This window comes from Carya illinoinensis, chromosome 1 (genome assembly GCF_018687715.1).
Source record: "Carya illinoinensis cultivar Pawnee chromosome 1, C.illinoinensisPawnee_v1, whole genome shotgun sequence".
Taxonomy (NCBI): domain Eukaryota; kingdom Viridiplantae; phylum Streptophyta; class Magnoliopsida; order Fagales; family Juglandaceae; genus Carya; species Carya illinoinensis.
The window spans coordinates 16,489,526-16,516,189 of NC_056752.1; the positions used below are offsets into that span (position 1 = coordinate 16,489,526).

The 26,664-nt window shown below is 34.9% G+C and overlaps 1 pseudogene; it reads left to right on the forward strand.

Annotated features, from left to right (window-relative positions):
* The first annotated feature begins 9,794 nt into the window (after window positions 1–9,794).
* LOC122312190 lies at window positions 9,795–24,272 on the forward strand (annotated as a pseudogene).
* Window positions 24,273–26,664: the final 2,392 nt, after the last annotated feature.

The following is a 26,664-nucleotide window of genomic DNA, read 5'->3' on the forward strand; positions in this document are numbered from 1 at the left end:
TGAACAATATAATATTTTTTTTAACCCATTCATAATCATTTGAACAATAGGATACATACATCTTTACTGGACTGGTCCTGCAAGTTGAGCCTCACATAGCAAATGAACGGCTAAGTGAATCATGATATCAAAGAACAATAGTAGGTAAATACTTTCCAGTTTACACAATATTATAGCAATTTCTCATTCCATATGGTCCAAAACTTCTACTTTCGACGTTCTAGCACATAAATTTTTAAAAAATGCACCTAGCCTAGTCAAAGTCATGTGTACATCTCTCGTCAAGTACCCACGAATACCAACTGGCAATACATATTGTAAAAATACATGACAATCATGACTTTTAAATATAGTAACTTTCCAATCATCTGTCCACACACACCTTGCTAGATTCAAGACATAACTGTCTGGTAATTTAATTTTCGTTAACCACTCACAAAAGCTTATCCTTTCGTTCTTTGATATTATATACCAACCAATTGGCATGTAGACAAACAAACCATATTCTTGCAAGTGCATTTCTTGTCTGATTCCCAACCGTTTCAAATCCTTCCTCAAATTTAATGTGTCATTTGTCTTGCCTTCAATTGACATCAATGTTCCCAATAAAGACTCCCATATATTTTTCTCATTATGCATAACATCGAGACTATTCCACAATTTTACTGTCAACCAATACGAGAGTTCAAAGAAGATGCCCTTCTTTGTCCAATTCAAGTCATTCTCAGTTCGCTTTCGCTAATTCATTACTAGCGATATGCACCAATTGTGCAAGTACATCTTGCCTAGACATATATGGTGTAGGGTCTCTTGTTCAACAATCTCATCAAACATTCTAGAGTTTCCACACCATCTATGATCAATAGGTAAATATCAATGATGACCCATAAAGCATAGTTTCCTCCCATACATAAGTCACTCAAATCATGTGTGTTTATTACCTGTTGGGCATGCTATTTTTCCCTTAGTACTCTAATTTGACAAGTTTCCATATGTAGAAAAATTATTTATTGTCTATAAAACTGCAATATGCATCTTGAATAAAGTACATGTTGATGCATCAAATGTGTTGACCTCATTTTCCCATAAATCTTTCAACTCAACAATCAATGGTTTTTAAATGTACGTCTATATTATTTCCCGGTGATCTCGGACTAGGAATGAGCAAAATCATTATAAAATATGGATCATTCATACATTTCCATGGTAGTAAATTGTACAACATAGGTAGAATCGGCCAAGTACTATGTCAAGTACTCATATTTTCAAATGGATTAAATCCATATGTTGCTAGCCCAAAACGCACATTATGAGGTTCTATTGCAAACCATCTCTTGTTAGTAGGATGTGACAAAATATTATCATTCCTATCTCTATCTGACGAATACCATGACATGTCTATAGCCATTGCACCTAACATAAATAACCGTTGCAATCTCAGTTTCAATGAAAAGTATACCACCTTTTGCCGTATATTTTGCTTCTCTGATGTCCATCTTGAGTCATGACATACAAGACATTCGTTCAACTATTCGTTCTCTCGCCAAACTAGGACACAATCATTCTTGCATGCATGCATGATATTATAGTCAAACCCTAGACCTCACTTCAACTGCTTAGCTTTATAGAAGTTTTGAGGCAATGTATTATCTGATGGAAGTGCTTCTTTCAATAGTTTGAGTAACATATCGACCGCCTTAACAGATATTCTACACATGAATTTTATGTGAAATAGTCTAACTATAAAAGACAGCTTACTATGTCTTTTACATCCTGAATATAGCTCACGTTGGGAATCTTTCTACGGGTGTTTGAACGTGTTATGACCCGTGTAACTTGCAATTGATGTGTCCGCAACACTTTCTCTCATAAACATTTCCGCTCCAATGTCACCCAACATTTGTTCCATATCCTCGTCGTAGTCATGACTACCATCCTCGTCGTAATCATGACCACCATCCTCTGTCCATGCGTCTTTACCGATGTCTTCTGCAACTCCATGCAAAGGCTCGATTATTGGATATTGCTTTTCATATAAGACCCAATCTGTATAGCCTTGGTCAATACCATTGACAAAAAGATGCTCACCCACCAAATCAAATTCTTGCATTTTCGACACATGCATCTGATTCACCCGTCAATATCGATTGTACTACATGCAAACTCTAGGAATATCTTCACACCTTTAGCATATACGCTATAATCCTTACCCAATCAATCAATTACTTGCATCCAACTCTTATCCATTACCTAAAACCCTATTATAAACAATGGTGCAACCATCAAGAAACATATTCAAACAAAAAAATGTGTTCCTCTTCACTTCACTAGGTGGTTGGTGATCTTATCCCATTTGGGTTGTAGGCTCATTGTTGCAATCCTACAATATAATATATGTCACGTCTAATGAAATTTTGGTAGCATCTCTCCATAGTTCTCCAAATATGCTTATCTAGTCGAGTATATTGACCAGACCAGTAACACGTCAATGCACCATAACATCAACTACATATCATGAGAACAATAAAGAAAGAGTCTACCAAAATCAAAATGTTGGACAGGAATAGATACATTAGTTAAGTTTGCACCAATGATCTTACAATCTCAAACTATCCACTTTACAATGATCTTACACGAATGTGGATTGATAACTCTCGAACGCGTCTAAGGTTAATTTACATGCAACATACATCATACGATAGAAATACAAAACAACAATACAAGACACAAGAATATATCAAATAATAGATGTTAATGTGATCTAAAATCTTCTTTCATTAAGTAGTCAATTTATTCAAAGTTATTAATTAATGTATTATTATACTATTAGTTACTTTAGAATATCTTTAATATATAGATTATTTCCAATTTTTAATTTATTTTTTGTAAATTTATTAATTAAAATCTTCTTTCATTAATTAGTGAATTTACTCAAAGTTATTAATTAATGTATTATTATACTATTAGATACTTTAGAATATCTTTAATATATAGATCATTTCTAATTTTTAATTTATTTTTTGTAAATTTATTAATTAAAATCTTCTTTCATTAATTAGTGAATTTACTCAAAGTTATTAATTAATGTATTATTATACTATTAGATACTTTAGAATATCTTTAATATATAGATCATTTCTAATTTTTAATTTATTTTTTGTAAATTTATTAATTAAAATCTTCTTTCATTAAGGTTTAAATTACATTTTGTCAATTTTAATAATACTGCTTTTCATTCTAACACATGTTATATGTTCAAATGGTATGCGATACCGTTTGAATTGTTCTATTTAACTATTCAAACGATAAATGCCCAGTTTCCAGTTCTCAGATACAATTCATGTTTTCCAGATTCACTATATATCTTCATTTCCCAGTTATCTTTCCAAGTTCGTATTGTTCATAAGATGCATCCAAAAACGCATATTTCACAAATATTTCACAAATAACAAATATATATTTCCATATTCCCACACCCAAACACAAATATATATTTCCATATTCGTATTGGTACCATATAATTCCCTAGGATAACATGTGGGTTTACCTAGAGACGCAAATGCTCTGATAACACCGCCTATAGTGCCCTCAGCCCCTGCTTGGGATTTGATAGTGACTGAACATGCCGGGACATATAACACAAGACTACATACTTCCCATACATGATAGTTAAGATGCAATGTAATTAATGATCTAGCAGCATGCAATAAAAGTCGTAGTAAAATTCTTTTCTAAGAACTTAAGCACGGTGGCAAAATAATAAACGCATTGTACCAATATAGTGCAAATATCCTAGAAGCTTTTACCATCAGATGCACTTCTAAAATAGTTAAGTTTTCAAACGACTCTCAAAATACGGGACCATTTCAAAATATAGTTTTCGCGAAAGGACCCATAGGTCGTTTCCTTCTTCTTCTTCTTCTTCTTCTTCTTCTTCTTCTTCTTCTTCTTCTTCTTCTTCTTCTTTCTCTCTCTCTCTCTCTCTCTCTCTCTCTCTCTCTCTCTCTCTCTCTCTCTCTCTCTCTCTCTCTCAAAAGGCACTTCCTTAGTCCTACTTCTTCCTCCTTTCCAAAAAGTGGTCCTTGTCCCTATTCTTCAACCTCTTTGTCTCTTCTATAAGATGTAGAGCCTTAAAAATGAGCCGATCAATGCTCTCTATCTTATCCAAAAGTGAGGGCTCAGTTGAGCTCTCGCTAGTTGCGGGCACCACCTTGCTGGTTGGGGATACCTTGATCCTCTTGTGTTTTGTTATCTAAACTTATCACGACTTCTACCATTTCAAGTGGGGAATGGTAATGGACACTACCCCAGTAAGATTTCAAGAAATCAAAGCAAGTAAACAATTAGCAATCGATACCACGAGCATATAAAAGCAAACCATAAACAAATGCATGTACATGTACTTTGATGTAAAACTTTGACATGTGCAACAAGGACTCTTTCATAAAATGACTTTTCATATTTTAAACTCTTAACACATTTTATAACATTTAAGCTTGGGTTCTTGTTCATATCGTAACATATTATACCATTTCTTTATCATTTCATAACATATCATATTGAGATCACATCTCACCATTTCATATCATTTCATGTTCACATCATAACATATCATAGAATATCATATCCTGTCATATCATCTCATTGAACGTCATAACATATCATATTATCTCATGGCTTGTCATAACGTATCATATCATGGCATATCATATCATGTCATATCATCTCATGACCTGTCACAACATATCATGTCATGGAGCTCAAATGCTTTGTTCATATCATATGATTCACATGTTTGGATACCTCATGGCTCTTCTAAGCAACGTATGTTATCCGCTAGTTACCGCATTAACCAATAGTCCATTTGATCAAGGTGACTACATCATGTCATAAACATATTCATGTATGGCAGTTTGCATATTTTGCCTTCACCGTAATATTCACCCACTAGTTTTAGGTGCAGCATTGCTCTGGTATCCTTTCATAAGAACCTTTTGAGGCCTGTCAACTGTACTTCGTCGATCCAGGGGCCTCCACCCAACTTTAAATACTCCAGAGTGGACAGTGAGTTTCACTATGGTATTTTCCCATCCTAGTGACTCGGTCTCGAATGTGCTTCCAAGTGTAAAAGTGTCAAGTTGTATAAAAGATAAGTCTAAGATCGTATTCCACAGGGACAAAGGATTATCAAAGCATTTGTGACCTTTTTTGTCGTACAAGATGTATTGACTATGAGATATGAAAATAAATGTGAATCTATGTTTTTAAAATTACCAAGAATCAAGAGATTTAAGGAAAATATGTAGAAACTGAATTAAACTTGTAAGAAGCAATAAAACAAACACTTGGGATGTAATTTTTGCCCATTTCTAATTTGAAGTTGTATTTATCTCTAATTTCATCTTCTCTCAACCATTTTCTCATTCCAAGAGATTATGATCGGTTAATTAAGCAATAAGCACACTTTTCAATTTAATCAAGGTACTTGATCGATTTTATAACAAGTGTAAAAGTGAAAGAAAGCCATCAAAATCTTGTTGCAAATTCAAGCATCAATCGTGCCTTTATGTCTACGACTGATCAAGCTCAAGAACATAGAACTTTAATCCTTCCCATAGGCAAAATGAAATACAATCTATCAAGCTAATCATTCAAACTTCCATAACCTTGAAGAAACTCCAACCCCAAACAGTCATGAGTTACTTATTGAATCCAAAGTTAAAAATCTAGCCTATCATTTCTAAATGGATAATCTCTCTAAGCATTTTGTGAATCTGTTGAAAGCTTAAGTAAAATAAATAAGAGACAAGTAAACAAAAGAAATGAACCAAAGAAGCTACTGCAGAAAGCAAAATTGCGGTAAATAAACTAGATGCCGAATAGATTAAATCTGGAAAACCCAATGAGAGAGTTTTCCACCGACTCACCCAAACAAATACTGAAAGAATAAAAGTAAACAAAGTTGAATAGCGAAAAAGAAATGAAATGAAAACTGAAATATAATCACCCCCAGTGTTCGAGCCTCATGCCGACTCCCTCATAAACGAAAACGTAAGAAAAAAAAAAGTAAAGAAGACCAGTCGCCACCTAAAGGGTCTGAACCCCTAAGAACGAAGAAAAAAAAAGAAATAAAAAAAATAAACGAGCGTGACCCTCTCCTTCCGTTCGGCCCCCCTCTAAAGTAAAAACAAGTAGAGTAAAAATTAATCCCCTGAGGGAGTGAGCGTGCTTCTGTCGTGGTTCCAGGTGAGTCCGTGTGTTCCAGTCGTGGCCATGTTCTGCTGCATGGATTTGCTGCATTAGCTGTGTATTTTCCAAAATACCCCTGTTATGAGAGAAGTAACATTTAGAATATTAAATTTTATGTGGAACAGCCGCATTATAATAATTTTCAAGTGCAAAATATCAGAATTTATCAATTTACTCAAGTGTCATAATCTATTGCATAATTAAGTGTTTAATTCATTTTTTGGTAAAACAATTTAGTCACTTTAACAACTTAATTATGTAGTGTTGACATGTCATCACCTAGCATTTAGGGTCATCATAAAACATACTTGACTCTTTCTTTTGAAAACATGGATCAAAATGCATGAGACATGGACTCATGATGAACCACTTATGGACCTTGGCTGATTCATCCAAGCCTTTTAATACATGGAATTTTCTCATGTTTCCACTCAATCTTACATCCAAAGAAACATGCATAGCACATATATAAGGTGAAACCGAAACCCTTATATAGCATATTCAAAATCTTCTTCAACCAAAACATCTCAAAACATGATATTTCATCACATTTAACCAAAAACCGAGTGTAGCACCATAGAATAACAAAATTCAAACAACAAAATTCATACACAGGCCTAAACATCATATAAACCGAATACATACATAGAACAAGATAGAAATATTCAAGCACAATAAACAAACAAGAGTTTACACAATATATAAAAGTGTTATCAAGAGCAGGTTGGAAGTTTACTTACAAAAATCCAACGATAATAATAGCAAAACTATAAAATTATAACGTAGCGTATTAGAAACCAACACACAAAAACCCTAGACTTCAAAATATGAGTGAATGTGAGTGTAAGGGTATTTTCAAAATCTTTTCCTTTAAACCAAAACCCTAGGGCCGAAACTCCTTGAAGGTCAAAACCCTAGTTTTCCTTCCAAGTAAAAATTGAAATACAAATCCCTTTAAAACTCGAGTTCACACGTTCAAAAGACCAAGAACACTTAGGGTTTCATCTTCCTTGAAGAGGAAACCCTAGTTTCTAGAGTAAAAGTGTATGGTTGTGTGAGAAAACCTAAAACCAAAAATAAAGAGGTGATTTCTTCACTTTGGCCATGCATGCTTACATGAAAGAGTGGAAAGGTCCTTACCTCCAAGTGTTGAACTCCTACTAGAAATATTGAGAGTGGTTTCTTGGTGAGATGGAAAAATGGAGGTGTTTGTGGAAGTGTTTGGCTAGTGAGAAAATTAGAGAAGATAGAAACTAGAGAGAGAATGGTGTGGTGGCCGAAGTACACTAGAGAGACAAAGAGACTTTTGAGTAAAAAGACCACCCCTATTTTGGCTATGGGCCTCTCCATGTTTTCTCCAACCATTGCATGAAAGAAAAGTGTCAAAGCCTCATTCCACTTCCCTCGTGATGGGATAGCATGGGAAAGACCAAAGGTTGCTTGCGTCGTGTGGCCTTTGTTCCTCAAAACCGAAACACTCTCATGCCTCCATTTCCCATTTTGTCCTTCCTCCCTTGTCCAGGTTCAATATACTTAGGGGTCCATAGGTCATTTCACTAAAATCCCTAATCTTCCTAAGATATCCCTCCAATGATGGGTGACAAGTGGCACAAGGGTGTGTGTGTGCCTTGGGAACCGAAATGGACATGTCACTTGAGGTGACATTTTGTTCATTCCTTAGGTGACCCTTGAATCCTTTTTCCCCCCTTTTGGCCATCAACTACTTCCCTTTTGCCCTCTCCAAAATTTTTCTACAAACATGTGTTTTTGTATTTCCAAGTATGACGCATCTTGGAACTCTAAAAGTCTCTTTTGCTCTAAGCTTGATAAGTGTCCATTTTAGAAGCTTGTTCCTTGCAAAGTGGCCCCTAAAACCCTTTGCAAATTCGAAACCCTATTTTGTTTCTTCCAACTTTCTTCTAGAAGCCCAATGCATGATGACAAGTGTCATCCTTACTTCTTCCCAAGATTCCAAATGATGAGTTCTCTTCTAAAAAGATCAAAAACTCCTCTTATGCCAAGTGGCGCCTCTTCCTTGTCCAATGGCTAAATTTTGGGCCTTTTAAGGCAAATGCCTTCATGGACCTACTGCTTTGATTTCCTCTTGAGGACTAGAGAATCATACACTTAAAGATCCAAATCCAACCTAAAAATAGAAAAGGCATAATGAACTCTTCCAACACTTAGCCAAAATGCAAAGGCAAAATCATCATCCATACAAAATGTAAACAAGGTCCCTTATGAAAATTCCGAGGTGCCACAAAATCCAAACAACAATACCCATTCACCACCACTCACCTAAACCACAATTAGTTTAAACCATAAATTTGAGTTTTGAACAAAAAATCCCATGGGAATAGAACATCAAAGTAAAAGAACTTATCAAATAGAAGGGAGAGAAAAGTTTGAAGTAGCCACACCCAATCTCTCGACCACACGGTCTAGCATGTTTGTGGTTCTGGATGTCTTATTTCTTATTTTTGTGTTCGAATGAAATTCAATAACCGTTCGAACACGAAAACAGTGAAGCGGGACAAATTTCCTGCTTGGAACAATTCAGCACACTTACATTCAAACGTCAAGTACATACATTCGAACATGTTTACCCTTTAGTAATTTGGAGGAAAATAATGCTGCCACTGCTTATCAATGGCACCAACATAGTTTAATTCATTCGAATGCTTTAAATTTTCCTTTGAACAAATAATTTTACTATTCAAACTATAATAAATACTCATTTGAATGGATGTACTATATACTATAGTATATTATATATATAAGAATATAAGTATATATATAAGTACAACTATATATAAGTGTATATATATATATATATAAAGTATATATAAGTATATAAAAATTACATTAATATTGTATCTGAGTTCTATAGAGAACTTGGTGGTGCCAACCAGGATGATGACGCAAACACATTCTCTATTCTGGGTGTCTTAGTATGATTTTCAGTTGATGCAATCACCAATTTTCTTGGTATCCCTCGACTGCTCATTGCATATCCTAGCGTGTTGCCTAGGGAATCTACACCTGCATGCGATGGGGAGACTACTAAGGAAGAGGATACTATTGAGTAGATGAGTTTGATGGCCTCGCTGATTATGAGGTTCGTCAGTTGGTTATGGGTCCAAATGCTCCTTCCTATGATGGGACCAAGAGCATCAAATAGGTAGACTTATCCAAATTTTTCAAGATCATGAATATTAGAATACCTAACAACATCGATCTGCGACTGCACAAGAATGAGGCTAGCATGTACCGGGCACGATTAATGTTATGGGTCGCTCGTGGGGTGCCTATCAACCTAGAGAGATATATCTTCAATAGGATTCGATCAGAGACTACCTATATTATGATAGATATATTGTCGTTTGGGGTCCTGCTCACACGATTTCTTTTAGTTAAAGAGAGCCAAGCCAGATGTGTTTAAGTGTGTTCGGGAGTTGATTGGACCGATCAACTCCATGACCTTATCTTGTAGCATGGAACACTCCAGATTTCGCATTCGTGCACCCACTACAAAGGCAGTCGACACTCAGGGAGATGCACAGGGCATATTGGGTGAGCCATTTGGATAGGGCGTCTCGGGTGAGCCATCTCCACAACAAAAACATCATTCAAAATGGTAGGGGGCCTATAAATAGTAATTGGGATAAGGTTTCTTAGAGCATACTAAAGGTTGAGTTATTTTCCAGTAAATTAAGGGTGATCTCCTCGCATGCGCTGACTCGCTAGCTTCGAGCAGAAGATGACCAGTAGTATGAAGACAGCATTAAGGATAATTTCCCTTGCGGTATTTCTTGGGTGGGTCATAGTTTGGGTACTTTTTCCAACCAAAACATACAAGCAAGCAAGGACTCCAGCCCTAAACAGCAAGCTCAATTCAACATATTTTGGAAAACAAGGTTCCCTAATTTATTTCTGTAACAATTTTTGTCTTTTTCTGGTCACTAGCGTAATGTTTTACGATGCATTCAGTCCTTTTTCTTAGAATCATGCTAAAATTAATGATATCAATATCCAGGGACAAATCTTCTGCTTTTTACATTTCCCATAATATTTATACACTACAAGAGATATGATTTTTTGAGACAAAAAATTTTGTCTCAAAAAATGAAAATTTCGTCTCTAAAAGTTTTGGGAGACGAAAAACTTTTGTCTCTATTTTGTCTCAAAAAGGCTGTCTCAGAAAGTTTTTGGAGATGAAAAGTATTTTTAGAGATGAAATTGGGCAGAACCGGTTGAAACCGTTCGAACGGAAATTTTTTTTTGAGACAAAAAAATGTCATCTCAGAATCAAGTTTGAACGAAAATATTTTTGTTCGAACAACATGAAATGTTAATTCGAACCAATAACTATATCTAACCAAGTCCGTTCGAACAAACAAGTTCGTAAGTGACTTTAGTTCGAAGAAAAATATTAACTGTTCGAACAAATAATCTATTTACAGAAATCTTCTGTTCAAACGGACTTTTATAAATGCATTTATTCGAATGAGTATTTAATTGTTCGAACGAACGCATGGATTGTATTTCCCGGTAAGTTCGAATGGGTATATTTTGGTTCGAATGAGAATTTTTTGGTTCGAATGGATATCTTTTTGTTTGAATGTATGCATAAATGGTAATTTACCATTCGAATGGTATTGATCAAACAAAATGAAATTGATACTAATACAAATTGTAATCTATATACATCAAATTGAAATCTATATACATCAATTGTTCAAATATTTACAAACATCATAAATATTAAAGGCAATAAAAAAAAAACCAAATGAATTATGATTGTGGTGGTAGTGGTGGTATAAGGTTTTGGGACATCATTAATTGAAATTGTTCAAACATTTTTGGTTATTTAATTGTAGCCTCTCTTCTAATCTTGCTTCTAAATCTGCTACTTGATCTAATCGGGTCAACAACTCTTTTTCCTTCGATCTCAATCGTTCTATCTCAAGTGCAGCTTCCTCTAATTTTTTAGTCTTGTCGTCATTCGATCTAGCTTTAGAAGATGATGAAGATGTTGAGGATGGCTTCACGCAATGTCCTAAGCCTCTCAAGTATCCAGAACGTGATCCAAGAATTTGAGAAAAGATTTGAGCATCGTTGACAGATGATTTATCAGATGGATCTGCAACAGTGTCTTTAAGAGATATCATCTTGTCCTGGAAAAAGAAAAACATTAAAATTAGTATATGTAACAAAAATATATTTAGACAATGAAATTAAATAAACTTAAACTTACATAATTTGTCCTCGCCTCAGGATTGCTCCAAACATCATCACGATTTTTATGTGCTTTAGCATACAATTGGGTCAGATCATAATCAGTAGGATTTTCTTCTTACTGCAAAATGAAAATTAATATCATAATTTATACGAAAAAAGTGTATATATTAAGATTTAATGGAGACAATAAGAACTAACCATTTTTTTTGACAAGCGATGAAAAGATCGAGAACCCGCGTGATGGTGTATCGTTAAATTTGATCTATTTGCTTTGTTCACTGTACTACGTTTCTAAAAAAAAGTATTATAATTTTTATTTAATACATCTATTATATATTATTAAAAAAAATATAGTAGCGAAATTACCTGATAAGCAGGATCTTTAAACAGATCACAAACTTTCTCCCATTCGTTTGGTGGCATTGCTTGGAATGGATTTTGACGCGCCTCTATCGTAGTACTGAACTTCTGATAGTGTGCATGGCATCGACCTTTGTACCTCCGGAATGCATTCGACATTAGTTCTTCAATCGTTAGTCGATCCTCCCGCCGACCAAAATTTAGTTCAAACTCGTCCTTCAAAGAATTATAAACAATTAGTATAATTTCAAACATTCACATTTAAATAAAAATGTTATACAAAGTAACTTATTACCAGACAACGATTTTTGATGTGGTCTTTCACATCTTGGAGAACTTTAGCCCAGGAGGATGTAGCCATCGGTGCATACGTGCGAGTAAGTGTACCAACATAAGAAGCAAGCCAAACTGCCGAATCCCCAGAGCCACCGGTGTGATCATCAGATATATCAACTTTAATTTTACCCACTTTCCTTACTTTTTCTATGCAGACACCCCTCGTAATGCCTCTAACTCGACCCTGGTTTACAACAGCTATATATACAAAAATTAAAGCATATATTTTAATTAAATTAATTTTATTTGAAATATATACAGTAAAAAAATACCTTGTTCTGGTTCTGGTGACGGTGGCCCACCATTGTTGGCAGGTGAAGCACACGGGGATTTGCTAAGTGGTGGGGATGGCTCACGTGTTCTTTTGCGTTTAGGAGGCATATCTGTTTGAAATTATAATAAATTATTATTCGAACAAAATACATGAAATATTTTTATAAGAATTTTACCTACACAAATATCTGTTTGAAAATCATTCGGTATCAGTATTGCTGGTCCAATCGCTCTCATCCTCAGTAGACACTTCAGTTGATTCATGTTCTTCCGACATGTCACCTTCAATTACTTCGGGTTGAACATCTTCTCTGCACAATGGGACCATGTCATAATGGCTTAGATCAACAAATTGATTGATGCCTGATTCATTTTCTTGATATGCTTCTTCATGGTCTGGACTATCAACTTCTTCATGTGGTTTGTCTGCCTCTGGAATATAATCATATACATTTCTTGGCGCAAATTTCTCGACTATTCTCTATGGATTTCCGAACTCCGAATCATCTAAATAAAAAAACTTGATTTGCTTGGCATGCGAGAACAAATGGGTCGTCCTCATACCATTTGCGAGATGTATTGACACTTACAAAATATTCATCCTTACGCACTCCCAACCTAGGATTTGAGACATTTCACCAATTACATTTAAATAACCAGACCATATATCCCCCCACATATTTTAATGCTATGATATCTTCCACAATTCCGTAAAGATCAATATTATCATCTCCATGGCTTCCTTCGACAACAATCCCACAATTTTGAGATTTCCTATATCGTTCTTTGTCTGCTGTGTGAAATCTATATCCATGCACCAAACATCCTGAATATTGGATAGCCCGCTTAGACAGACCACATGCCAAAGCATATACTTCTGGTGAGATTTCACCTGAATGTTTATTATATTTTGATGCAACCTACATAAATAAATTTTATTCTACTTATATCAATATCATATATAAATATGATGACACCTACAAATTAAATAAAGTTTAAAATACTTTCAAGCATAATTTTTTCTCGAATAATACCGTATGTTCAAACCATGAGGCAAATTCTTCTTCGTGCGTCTTTTCTACATCAGTCACACCATTCATGCGAATTAGTTGTATATGTTCGCTGCATATGTTAATGTGAGTTATTAATTTGTATCAATATATAATATATTATTAGAAATGCAATTAATACTACTGCCAAATTAGATGATCATCACGAACCTCAAATACTGTTCAATCTCTTCACAATTATTTAAGACATACCATCGAGCTCTTTCAAACTCTCGCCCACATTGGTCATAGCCTCCTTGTGCACCAATAGGACGTACTTTCTGGGAAAACATGGTAAATGCTGACTAAACTCCCATTTGTCCACCTTCATAATTTTGATCTGGTCTCGTAAATCTAGTATCAACCCCATGAAAATAAATTGAACAAAATGTATGCCACTCATTATGAATATATGACTCTGTGATCGATCCTTCTGGACGAGCCTTATTCCCCACAGATTGCTTAAGTTTTCTCAAAAACCGTTCAATAGAATACATCCATCTATACTGAACGGGGCCAACAACTAAAGCCTCACGAGGGAGATGCACAGCCAAATGAACCATTACATCAAAAAATGAAAGCAGGTACAAAATCTCCAATTTACACAATATCAATGCAATGTCAGCTTCCATTTTTAATAAGGCATCAACTTTCAACTTTCTACTGCAAATATTTCTGAAAAATCGCCCTAATTCTATGATAGCTGTACGAACATCTGGAGTAAGCTTTCTGCGCACACCAACTGGCAACAATCGCTGTAAAAATATATGGCAGTCGTGACTTTTTAGACCAGTTATCTTCCAATCATGAGGTCGGACACATCTTGACATGTTCGAAGCATAACCATCGGGTAATTTAATTGTCATGAACCAATCACAGAATTTCTTTCTCTCATCACTTGAAAGTGTATACCATCCAAGGGGCATATAAGCTGATAACCCAGTATCTTGCAAATGCAACTCTTATCTGATTCCCAACTCTTTCAAATCTTTACGAGAGTTGACTGTATCTTTTGTTTTTCCTTATATTGACATCAGGGTACCCAAAATATTCTCACATATATTTTTTTCAATGTGCATTACGTCTAGATTGTGACACAGTGTTAAGGTAGACCAATATGGCAACTCAAAAAAAATACTTTTTTTGGTCCAATTCAATTCCACTGCTTGTCTTTTCCTCTTTTGGCATCTTGCATTCTTTCCAAATCTGTTGTCTGGGACATCTGCCAATTGAGTGAGAATATCATTGCCAGAATACTCTGGCGGTGATGACCTACGATCAACCGTTCCATCAAACATTACCCTATTGTTTCGCCATCTATGATCATAAGGTAGATATCGACGGTGTCCCATGAAACATAATTTTCGGCCATTCGTTAACCACTGAGACTATGTATCTTTGTTACATACAGGACAAGCCATTTTTCCCTTTGTGCTCCACCCAGACAAGTTCTCGTATGCTAAAAAATCATTTATTGTCCAAAGTACTGCAGCATGCATTTTGAATTCACGCGAAGCGGCCACATCATATGTATTGACACCCTGTTCCCACAACTCTTTCAACTCTTCCATCATTGGCTGCAAATATACATCTATTTCATTTTCTGGTGACCTTGGCCCTGGAATCAATAGAGTCATCATAAAATAAGAATCCTTCATACACTTCCATGGTGGCAAATTATAAGGCATTACTATGACAGGCCAAGTGCTATTAGAAGTGCTCATGTTGCCAAATGGATTAAAGCCATTAGTTGCTAAACCAAGACGTACATTGCGAGGTTTTTCAGCAAACCATGGATACTCATCATCAAATTTCTTCCATTGTAAGGAATCTGCAGGATGAGTGAGAAATTGATTATTTTGAACTCTTTCTGTGTGATGCCAAGTCATATCTTTCGCAGTCATCCGGAAAGTAAATAATCTTTGAAGTCGAGGAATAAGCGAAAAATTTCTTAGCACTTTCTGGGATACATTACGCTTATCTGATGTCCATCTTGACTCAAGACACACCGGACATGATTCACATTCTGCATATTGCTTCCAAAAGAGAACACAATCATTCTTACATGCATGGATGATATTATAATCAAATCCTAACCCTCGCTTCAATTTATTTGCTTTATAAAAATTTCAAGGTACTACGTTATCCTCTGGCAGAGCCTCTTTAAATAATTCAAGCAGCATATCGATAGCCTTTACAAAAATACAACAAATAGATTTTATATGGAGCAACCTGACAGTGAATGACAACTTGCTATGACGGGTGCACCCTTCGTACAATTCTCGTTGTGCATCCTCCCACAATGATCCAAAGTCTTCATTTTCCTCAAATGACTGGGTAGATGTTCCTTCTCCAACCCTGGCACCAAATATGCTTGCACCAAGATCTCCTAACATTTCAGTCATATCTTCTCCATTATCATAACTATCATCAGAAATATCAACATTTATGTCCTCCGTGTCGATCTCGTTACATTCATCCATTTGGTTGAGATGACTGTCAAATCTAACTCTTTGGGAAAATGGTTCTCCATGTAAAACCCAATGTGAATATTTAGAATCAATTCCATTTACGAATAAATGATCCTCCACAGCTGTCATATTATATGAACTAAGGTTTTTGCACTTCTTGCATGGGCATCTTACAAATTCTAGACTATCAACACTCCCACAAGCAAATTCTAAGAAAGACTTCACCCCTTGTGCATATTGCTTATAGTCTGGACCAAGTCTATCTCCCAACAACATCCAACTCTTATCCATCTATAAAAGAAAACCCAAATCATGGGATAAACACTATCATTCAACTATTACAATACATGTGTTTAATTACCCTGTACTTTTAAGGTAGTTGGTCCTATCTCATTCGAGAGACTATCATCTATATCGCATATATACTTAGTCTAAAACTCGTATGTTAGTAAAAATTTCGGTAGCATTTCCCTACAATTCTCCAGGTATGCTAGTCACGATAAGTCGTCGACCCTATTCATGAGCCGAGAAACTTATGAACTACATACTCGAAGAATGTAGGAAAATGCTAAACGAAAATTTAAATTGACTAACACAGGAGTCTTAACTAAATATATATGCCATATAGATGATAGAATCACAAACTGTCCACTTTGGACAATTCAAGAGTTATACCCAAATATTCTTTAAGATAATACTTGGCCACAACTCTCGAATGGGTCTAAGGTTTAACTGCATGTAAAATAACTACAAAATCTAAAAACTCAGTAGTAAACATAACAAGCATACATCACAAATACATGGGAAGATTACATTACAAGTATACATGATGGGCCATTAAAGATTTTGAAATATTTAATACTTGAGTACTCACTTATGTTCAAATATTTAATTATAATTTTTTAATTAAATATCTTATTATTATATTTGGAGTATTAAGCTATTTAATTAGTATACTTAGATATAATTAATTATACATTATGTATTAATCATCTTAATACTTGAGTACTTAAATATCTTCACATATTTGATTATAATTTTTTAATTAAATATCTTATTATCATATTTGGAGTATTAAGCTATTTAATTAAACACTATCATAGATATAATTAATTATACATTATGTATTAATCATCTTAATTAATACTTGAGTACTTACTTATGTTCAAATATTTAATTATAATTTTTTAATTAACTATCTTATTATTATATTTGGAGTATTAACTGCTATTTAATTATCACTGCAAATAATAAGTATTTAATTGATACTGTTCGAACAAACACTCTATAAGTTCGAATGGAACGCTGGTCGAGTTATATTCTGTTCGAACAAATAAAAATACATTCGAATGGTATTCAGAGCGTTCAAATTAAACCAACCCAAAAACCAGTCACGAAACAAAGCACAAAACTGAACCACAAAACACAATTTTCACATTCGTGATGCCATATTTCAATACAACACATTGAAAACTATATGAATATCCCTAAATATGATTATTAAACAATTTAGAAAACTAATAAAACTTACCTCTTGTACTAGCAATTAAAATTTCAGTCAATCCACAATATCTATATATACATAATACACATTAAACTGTTGTTCTATCCCAACAAATAAATGCAACAAATATTAAGATATTTGTAAATGAAAATCGGAATGAAAAATACAAAAAAAAACAACTTACCTCTTATCTTTCTCCTTTCTCTCTCAAGAATCTCTTCTCTCTCAATGCTTTCAAGCTCTCTCTCTCCACAACACTCTCTCACAACCTCTGCCACGCTCTCTCTCCTTTCCTCAATCTTCAATCCGAGTGAAAATGAAGTGAAATGATCGGATTAATAATATGTGCATTTCCGTTCGAACTAAATTTTTATAAGTTCGAACGCGAAAATCAAAAACTGCTAATTTTTCCCACAATTTTTTCCCGTTCGAATTAATATTTTTTCAGTTCGAACAAAAAAAAGAATATTCTCCAGCATATACCGATAATTTGGCGCGAATTTTCCCCCAAACAAAAAAAATTCGTTCGAACATGAATTATCTCTATTCGAACTTACATTATATTAGTTCGAACAGATAATTAGAAAAATATATAACTATACACATAATACACCCAATATTATTATGTGTATATATATAAATTATATACACTATATAATACTAAGTGTCACTAATATCATAATACTAGGTTTCTTATGAATCTATAATTTTAAGTATTTAAAATAGTATAATATTTTATTTACAATCAGTAATTGTGTTATACTTATAGTTAGTATCACTATAAGTATAATACTAAGTATCACTAATAATATAATACTAAGTGATATTAAAGTATAGATAGCATCAAAATATGAAAACTAATAATACTGTAATACTTTATAATATAGTCCAAGTACTTGGTTTATTATTAATATACAAACTAAATATATTAGAAATATGTTTTTTATACTTATAATTAATGCAATGTTTTACTATATACTTACTATATTTACTTTATAATGCAATGCTTTACACAATACTATTTTATACTCATCTAATGCATAATATATATAATAGTTACTTACAATATATATAAGTAACTAGTATAAAACTCTATACTATCTATATATAGTTATCTAATATATATTATATATACTAGTGAGAAATTTTTTATTAGTACTATATACTAGTATTACTAATATAAAATGTATTGTTTTACCTCTTGCACTTATATATATATTTTTATGAAGTATTATATAATTCATTCGAACTTATACCCTTTTAATTCGAACTTATACCCTTTTAGTTCGAACTGATTATACTTCCGTTCGAACGAAATTACGTTATTTAAGCCGCGAACCAGTTTCTTCTCCATTCATTTCAAGCCTCCTCTCATTCGAACTTACTCTTTGATTCCTCCGCCGTTAGCAGCCACAACGCCACCACCAACTCCGACTAACTCCTCAAATCTCCTAGAACAAGAGGTATGGGTTAAATGAGTTTTATTTTTATTAGTTTTTTGGTTAGTTTTGGGGGGGGGGGGTCGGATTTTGAATCAATCCGGCCCCATTTTGTTGTTTTGGGGCCAAATGACATAACGTTAATTGGTAGAAATGATGGGGATTTACTCCTAAATCATTTCTACCGATTAATCGGGACTGAGTCGACTCAGCCATGTCTGTTTGGTTCAGGTCCGTTCGAATGAATATAAATTCCATTCGAATTAAATTTAGATTCATTCGAATGGAATATAATTTTATTCGAATAGAGTTTAGGCTCATTCGAATGTAGTTATATGAGATCATTCGAATTAATTTATGTTCATTCGAATGAATATAATTTAATTCGAATGGAATTAAATGCCATTCGAATAAGCAGTTGTCAAACATGACAGCACAACATCATCATTCCTCTAATTCACTTTAATTAGATCACATATATATTTTATACATCAAAAGTAGACTAATGGCAAGCAGCAGCGGAAGAAAACGTTCTAGACCTCAGACAGTCGAAAGTACCTCCGCAGCTCCTTCTCAGCCGGCCATGAGGCCTATACTAGTTGAGCGGGAGATCATTTTAGGTGACTTCCGTGACCTCACTTGGGAGGGGCGGAGCATACATGACATCTTCACCGATCGTGGATGGACCCCGATCTATCGACAGAGGGGCACAGCATATCCTAAGATGGTCGGTGAGTTTTACCGTGCCATGAGTGAGCAGTCTAGTGATGCTCTATGCTATAACTTAGTAGTCCGGGGAGTGAGTATTATATTCTCTCCCCGCGTTATTGCTGAGTTTCTAGATTTGCGGCGAGAGCCCGGTGCCTATCTTGCAGCAGCAGTAGTGAGAGCAGCAACTGCACCATCTGAAGAGGACACAATAGTCGCATCCTCATCGCCAGCGCTAGATGTACAAACCGTAGAGCTAGATGCTAGCTCGGACGATAGTGAGAGCGGTGATGAGGTACCTGATGATAGTCTCACAGATGATCAGGTTCGTGACCTAGTGCGAGATCCTGAGGCTCCTCCATATGATGGCAGTAAAGTGATCCGAAAGGCCAATTGTATAGCATTTTTCAGAATGCTTAATTTGATTGTCGGGTATAACATTGATCCGAAAAATACAAGACTGATTTTGGGATCAAGCTGGCCAGATTTTTGTTATGGTTAGCACAGGGAGAGCTGATTGATCTGGCATTATATTTCTTCCTCCGCATTCGCACAGAGTCACGCTATTCGGGTGGAGGTAGTCTACCATTTGCGCTTTTGATATCTAACCTCTTACTCCATTCAACGGTTACAGTGACTTTGACTGAGCGAAGGTCGCCACAGATGGGGCCTGTTAACAAGATCACATTCAGTAAAAGCAAGGATCACTTGCCGAAGACTCATGCAGTCCTACAGGAACAGCCTCCGCCTACTGATCCAGCTTCTACTGCTGCTGCCCCTATTGAGAGACACCCTGCTTGGGCTACTCCGGATGAGGTACGAGCTATATTGGCGGAGCACCGCGACATTTTATTTAGGGACTTCATTCAGCCCATGATGGAGAAGCTTAAGGACCTAGAAGGACGCTTGCAAACTTTACTGGATGATTTTGATTTATCTAATAAATAAATATTGTTAGTAATTTTTTTACTTTTTTTATGTTGTATAGAACGTCTAACTCATTTTGGAATGCAATTAATGCAGCATAGTTTTTATTTTTAGTGTTTCCTAGCCTCTTTATTGTTAATTATATTTTCTTCTCATTATACTTAGTGTTCACGATAATTGAAAAAATAACACTATCTTTAAATTAATATTTAGTTAACTAAAATATTTTTAAATTAATTACATAAAATTAATTTATGAATTTTTAAATATTTTAATTCATTGTAAATCATAATATATAATATATAGAACTTTTATTTACTTTGGAAATGATAAAAAATTAATAGAAAAAATATGTATTCTTACAATTTTAATAATATATCTTTTTAATTAAATAATACCGTTCGAACACGTTAATACTCATTCAAACAAATAATATTGAATTCGAATTAATTAATTTTTTTGTTCAAATTAAATTTCATTAGTTCGAACAGTATAGATTTTTGGAGACGATCTAATTCGTCTCAGAATTTCCAGTTCGAACTACTATGTTTTAGTTCGAACGGATTTATAAGGTTTTCTCATGTTTTGATTTCATCTTAGAAAAGTACTTTTAGGGACAAAATTAATTTCGTCCGAAATTAATTTCGTCCCTAAGAAATTTCATCTCTAAAAATTAAATTTCTTGTAGTGATAGCAGTTTTGGGCTGCGTTTATCTCCACGTTCAGAACCAAGCAAAGAATATGAACTCCAAAAGGTTACCTTCATCTCTTATGAATTGTTCAGCCGCTACTTCTATTTCTTCGGCCCATCCATTTTTTTCCCAGCTCATAAACAAAAGATGAATGCTTTTAATTTCGTCCCTAAGAAATTTCATCCCTAAAAATTAAATTTCTTGTAGTGATAGCAGTTTTGGGCTGCATTTATCTCCACGTTCAGAACCAAGCAAAGAATATGAACTCCAAAAGGTTACCTTCATCTCTTATGAATTGTTCAGCCGCTACTTCTATTTCTTCGGCCCATCCATTTTTTTCCCAGCTCATAAACAAAAGATGAATGCTTTTACCCTGATCTTATGACGCATATCGAGTGACAAAATTGACATGCATGTACTCATGTATACCTTAACGGATTGCAGAGTTGTTACAAGCAATCGTTTGGCCTTTTGGAGACGTCCGGTGCTTGTGATGGCTCCTCTTGGAATTGTTACTGCAGTGGAGCTTGCTTTTGCAGCCATGTTTGTTGTGCTCTTAATCTGGTCTTTATCCAATTATTTATATGTCAGCTTCGGTCTCCTCCGTATGCATAAAGCAGGCGAGAAAGTGTATGTAGGAATATTTCTTCATTTAAAATGTCAATAGTAATTATAACATCATGAAGCTTGGTTTGAAAGTAGATAGAAATTAGATGGTTTGTAAGCCATGCAGCTTCAACGATAACAGCCTGCTCATTTTATTACAAGAGTTAAAAAGTCCTTATAGATCATAGTTACGATCTCTCTCTAGATTTCTTGCATGCATCTATCATTTTTTTTTTCCTGATCTCGATCGATCTTTGTACAAAAACTAATTAATTAATTAAGATAATTAAGTAGTGTTCCGTTGTAATTGTATGTCGTTGGCATGCATGCAGGTGGCAAGCAAAGTTTCGAAGTGTATCATTGAGACTGGGGGTATGTTGGAAACATATGCTGGGCATTTCTCTTCTTTCCTGTGACTCGAGGTTCTTCAATATTGCCTCTTGCATGCTGGGCTGACATCAGAGTCTAGCATCAAGTATCATATCTGGCTCGGTCATGTTTCATTGATTCTTTTTGCCGCACATACCGTAGGTTTCATCACTTATTGGGCCATGACTGATCAAATGGCTCAGTTATTTTAGTCTTTTTAGTATGCAATCTTATCTCGGAATTTAGTGAAACAATATTGCGCGTGCAGTCAGCTATTAACATGCCTTGATAGTTTGTTGTAAGGTTATACACCTAAAGATCTTCTCTGATCTTTTTTTCGTACGTGTTTGTCTTTTTCTGTTTGGAATAGAACTCATTTTGTCTTTCTTGTTTGGCAGTACTGGGGAGGGATGTGTTCATAAATTACTTAGAATATTCTTTCTTGATGATTACTTGAAGTCAGTGATCTCTATCTTTTGTTTTCTTTTAGAAAGAAAAAGGATGAGTGGTTGATGATCTTCTGCATCCTATCAATATTGGATATTACGATAAGAAAATATATCATCTATGAACGCATAAATCATCATGTTAATATATAGGAAAATTGGAGCCTAGAGGATTTCAATGCGTGCATTAATGCATATTAATTTATAAAAACCCAATTGAATATTGGTGCATGGACGGTACGTCGTTTCGTAATTTCGAATTAAAGAGTGCAACAGGAGTAAACTACAAGCTGTATTAAAAATGTGATTTAAAAAAATAGAGAAAAGAGAGAAAATTACAAACACTTGTGACTCAAATTTATTCCTTGTCTTCTTGTCTGAATTGTAACTATCAATATAGTATTTAAAAATTTCACAGTAATATTTATGATAGTACAAGATATAACCGATCAGTCGACGTGTGCCTGTTTGTGTATGCAGTGTGGGCATGCATGCCCGTGCCCGCGCAGATCGATCGAGAGGAGGGCATGCATGATGCAAATATATATGTGTGTGTGTGTGTGTGTGTGTGTGTGTGTGTGGCTTTTTTCTGGGCATTAATTAAAATGGCTTTTTGGCAATAATGCATGCAGTTGCTTGAGTGGAGCGGTGGTGGGGTGCCAAATGTAGCTGGGGAGATTGCAATAGTATTTGCATTGGCTATGTGGGTTACGAGCTTTCCTCGCATTAGGCGAAAGATGTTTGAGGTTTTCTTCTATACCCACCATCTTTACATTCTCTATATCTTCTTCTACGTATCGCATGTTGGCACTGCCTACTTCTGCATGATCCTTCCTGGGATCTTCCTCTTCCTTGTCGATCGATTATTGAGATTCCTACAGTCGAGACAGAGTGCTAGGTTGGTCTCTGCACGCATTCTACCTTGTGACACTGTTGAACTAAACTTCTCCAAGGGCCAAGGTATAACAACGACGATTAGTACTACTGGAAAGCCTTCCCCATCAGTCTCTTGTTCAAGCCACCAACGTGCACTTTGGTGCTAGGCCTGATCTTAAGAGTAAGTTAGTGGCCTCTACTTATAACACCCAAATATGACCAGAGTAAACGCATGCATCGCCTAAGAATTAATTAGAATGTTCGGTAAAGTAATCGATTGTATGTATTGGCATTGCAGAAATTCTTCTTGAGTGCACAGGATCAGACGTTGGAGTTTTAGTCTGTGGTCCGAGGAAGATGTGACATGAGGTTGCCAAAATTTGTTCGTCTGGTTTGGCAGAAAATCTGCACTTTGAGTCCATCAGCTTCAACTGGTGATGAATTAGAAAGGTGAACGTGTCTCAGTGTCGGTTACCATTGCAGAAATTCTTCTTTTGGGGCAAAACATCCAATCTTCGAGTCTTGCAGTTCGTGGCACAAGAAAAGTGATCAGCTGGAGGACAGGTTGCAAATTAATATATGTTCATGATATTATTATGTAAATATTATTTTTAATCACATGTATCACGTGCACCATAGTTAGAGTGTATATTAGTACTGTACTATACATTTCGTCTTTCACTTTTCTGTGTAATATGCAATAATACAAGTTCTAGAATTTTCCCACATTATCTAGCATTCTCTCTCTTGTCATGGTATCAGAAGTAAAACCCTAACCCTAAGTGCCATTTCTCATGGCCATCACCTCCGACGATTTGTCTTGATTTTCTTCCTCTGGGGATTATTCTAATCCATTCTATCTCCAAAGTTGTGATCATCCTAGAGCAGTCCTTGTCTCCCAACCACTTAATGGAGACAACTACCTTACATAGAATCGATCCATGTTTTTGGCACTTATTGCCAAGAACAAACTTTGTTTTGATAATGGTACTTTGCCACCACCGACGACTACTGATCTGATCCACAATGCGTGGATTAGGTGTAATATAGTCATTCTGCCATGGTTGCTCAATGCCATAAAGAACGAAATTGCTGCTTCAGTCATTTACATTGACTTTGCAAGGAGAAGTGGAATGATATGAAGGAGAGGTTTTCTCCGGGCAACTGACCCCGTATTTTTCAGATCTAGAAGAATATTGTTTCTTTGGCTCAAGCAAACTCATCTGCAAGTTCTTATTTTACATGATTGAAAAGTTGTTGGGAAGAGATGGTTCATTTCCGTCCTTTGCCTACATGTTCGTGTGGAGCTATCAAGAAAATGGTTGATTTTCAACAGGAAGATTATGTTCTATAGTTTTTGATGGGTCTCAATGAGACATATGCTCATTTATGGAGTCAAATCTTGCCTTCTGACCCGTTTCCACAAATTAAGAAGGTTTTCTCTCTCATTATTCAAGAAGAAAAACAAAGAGAAATAGTTTATGAGTCTTTGCCTTTTAATGAATATGTTGCTATGCTTTCTAATTGTGATTCTAATCGTGGATCTACTTCTTCAAGAAGTGGCAAGACTTTTGTTACTCAAAAAGATCAACCCTACTGTACACACTATGGCTTATCAGGTCATACTATTGATAAGTGTTACAAGATTCATGAGTATCCAGCTAGATATAAACCAAAGTCTCGAAACCCTACTGTCAATCAGGCCATTACTAGCCAATTTGTTTCTGTTTCAATTTTAACTCAAAATTTTCCATTTTCTCAAGAGCTCTGTCAATAGCTCATTACATTTCTTCAAAATCAACCTAATATTTCTTCTGTGAATTAAGCAGGTATAATCTCTACACCATCTACTTCATTTGCTCCTTCATTTTCAGGTATTTCTATTATTGCCTCTTCCATTTTTTCCAATATCAATAGAAATATCCTTCAACCCCAATCTTGGATCCTTGATTTTGGAGCAACCGATCAAATGATTGGTTCGCTATCTCTTTTCTCTCCCATAAAAACCTCTATCAACATTTCTGTGAAATTACCTAATGGGTCTTATACTCGAGTCATACGTATTGGCACAGCTAGACTCTTTAATTCCTTTGTTCTAACTGATGTTTTGTATGTTCTAGGTTTTACATTTAATCTCATTTCTGTTAGCAAATTAATTTCACAGTTATCATATTTCTTGCTATTCTTACATAATTTCTGTTATATTGAGGGCCTCTACAATTAGAGAAAGATTGGAGTAGCTAAGCAATCACAAGTATTATATCATTTATTGCAAGTACCAGGCACTTTTGCTTCTTGTAAATTTGTTTCATTTGGTTAATTTGCTTGTTGTAATTCTGTTAGAATTAATTCTCACATATAACATTGTCGCATTGGACATATTTATGCTTCTCGATTGCATGATTTAGCTTTAGACTTGTCCAACTTCACATATCAGCATAATAATCATTGTGATATTTTTCCTCTTGCCAAAAAAAAATAAAAAATGGCTTCCTTTCCCCTTAAGCACATCCATTTCGAAATTTGTGTTTGAACTCATTCATTGTGATGTATGGAGTCCTTTCTCTGTACCCTCTTATAATGGCTTCAAATATTTTTTAACCATAGTAGATGATTTTAGTATATGTACTTGGTTATATTTACTTAAAATCTAAATCTGAAACACGTTCTTATATACAATCTTTTGTTGAGACTCAGTTTAATTCCAAAATAAAGACCATTCGCACTGATAATACTTTGGAATTTGACATGAAATCTTTCTTTACCAACAAAGGAGTTATATATCAACACATATGTGTTTATACTCCTCAACAAAATGTCATTGTTGAAAGGAAACATCAACACATATTAAATGTTGCTCGAGCTCTTCGATTCCAATCTCATATTCCTTTAAACTTTTGGAGTAATTGCATTTTAACTACTATTTATCTCATAAATAGAATACCAACCCTGTTCTTTCAAAAAATGCACCATATGAGATATTATTTTCTGTTAAACTTCAATATAATCATCTTAAGATTTTTTGTTGTCTTTGTTATGCATCCACTCTTGGTAATTCATCTACAAAATTTTATGCTCAAGCTCAAGCTTGTATATTTCTAGACTATCGAGCTAGTAT